Source organism: Sinocyclocheilus rhinocerous, unplaced genomic scaffold (genome assembly GCF_001515625.1).
Source record: "Sinocyclocheilus rhinocerous isolate Xijiao unplaced genomic scaffold, SAMN03320098_v1.1 scaffold852, whole genome shotgun sequence".
Classification (NCBI taxonomy): Eukaryota; Metazoa; Chordata; class Actinopteri; order Cypriniformes; family Cyprinidae; genus Sinocyclocheilus; species Sinocyclocheilus rhinocerous.
In genome coordinates this window covers 474,229-476,102 of record NW_015626422.1, presented here as the reverse complement: position 1 = coordinate 476,102, position 1,874 = coordinate 474,229, and the positions used below count along the sequence as shown (strand labels likewise).

Sequence of the window (1,874 nt, the reverse complement as noted above, 5' to 3'; positions counted from 1 at the left end):
TTCCCTCTCTCTCTCTCTCTCTCTCTCTCTCTCTCTCTCTCTCTGATATTGTGTTGGTCTCTTCATCTCGAGCAGGCGGGTGTGAAGCGGATCGTGACCCGCGCCGCAGCACCACTATATTTGGTTTGTTTTTCCGCTCTGCTGTTTAAAGTAGCTGCTACTGATGTGCAGGAGGAACATCTCTCTGCCCATAATTCTACTTCCTGTAAACATGTCAGGCGCTCTCAGAGCAGCGCGTCTGTTTGCTTTGCTCTTCTGTTCCAGCGGACGAGACGCCACGCTGGTGACTGAGTTACGGCTCTTCTCTCCAAACACTGAATCCATCATGTTTTATGAGCTTCAGCTCTTCAGCTGCGTTTCGCTGCTTTTGTGTCATTTCTGATCATGAACTCAGCAGGATGTGTGAATACAAACACGCATTAAGATGTTTTTCTCCTCAGTTTGGCTCTAAATCAGCATTTTATCAGTAGTGCACTTTGAAAATCCACATCAAATTATCTCATTTAATATGCAATAATTATTTAACGCCATATTTAATTCTCATCAGAAGAGTTTTTTTCAGACAATTCTTTGCAACTGCTTTTGTGTCGTTTCTGATCATGAATTTTGCAGAAACAGATGTATAAATGCAAATATGCATTAAGTTTGACTGATGTGGGTTTTCAGTGCTGATATATTACAAATCTGGTTTAATGATGCAGTAATTATTTAATGCAATATTTACTTTATTCTCATCAGATTTATTATTTCTTATGATGACATTTTTTTATGATTACTTGAAAATTTATTATTTTTGAATAATAATGATTATTTTTAAATATTTTACAAATTATTTTTAATAATATTTTAAATAATACTTTATAAATTATTTTTAAATAAAAAATAAAAATTATTTTAAATATTTTTACATCGTTTTTAAATATTTTAAATGATTTTTAAATAATATTTTAATTATTTTGTAATAATAATACTGATGATGATTTTTAAATAATACTTTAAAAATTATTTTTTTTAAAAAATTTTATTTTAAATAATATGCTTAAATTATTTTAAAATGATAACTATTATTACTTTTAAATACAATTTTTGATTATTTTTAAATGCAGTTTGTTCAAACAGAGCTGGATAAATGCGTTGACTCCAGAATCACACGGGCGCGTCGGAGGATTCGTCTCGACTCTAAACATGGCCAATTATGGTGTTTGTGTTCCATTCACTGGTTTAAGGTCACAGAGACGAAACTCCTGGCGTCCGTCCACACACACGACCCGCACTTCATCACCGAGCGTGGCAGAGCTTAATAACTTCCGAGCGCTCAGATTAAGCAGTGTAGAGATCTGTCAGGACTAGTTATAGTTAACGAGGAAGAGCTGTCTCTCGTCCGGTTAGATGGACCGCTGAAAATCATGATGTTAATGTTTCTAATATCTTAATATCTTCATGCCTTATAGTTGCATTGATCAGATTAGAGCTTGATGATAATAGTTATATTTATAGTCAATCAAGCAGTTGAGTTTGCTGTATAGTATGTGTTGCTTTACGTGAATGTGCTGTAAGTACAGTATGTATGTATGAGCCACTCAGTCAAACCACTGACGCTGCGCGTGTGTGTGTGTGTGTGTGTGTGTGTGTGTGTGTGTGTGTGTGTGTGTGTGTGTGTGTCATTGAACCTGGGGGATTGTGGGTAACTGGTACGGTTTGTGCCGTGACTGGGATTAGAGCTGGTTTGTGTATCTGAACCCTTCCTCCTGACACCAACAGAACTCACATCAGACAAACTCAAGACACGCGTCACATTTTAGCTTTTAATATTTTTTTAATTTTAATTTTTATATGGTCTATGTATTTGGGGGGGGGGGGGTTGAGTTATTTTA

The 1,874-nt window shown here is 35.5% G+C and overlaps 2 protein-coding genes across 3 annotated transcripts in view; one reads left to right on the top strand and one right to left on the bottom strand.

The window, feature by feature from the left end:
- LOC107715369 (gremlin-2-like) overlaps window positions 1-1,874 on the bottom strand; it is a 15,949-nt gene that overhangs the window by 1,524 nt on the left and 12,551 nt on the right. The window lies entirely within an intron of this gene.
- Window positions 1-1,874, top strand: part of fmn2b (formin 2b) — a 58,828-nt gene that overhangs the window by 54,484 nt on the left and 2,470 nt on the right. The gene's annotated exons all lie outside the window — the stretch shown is intronic.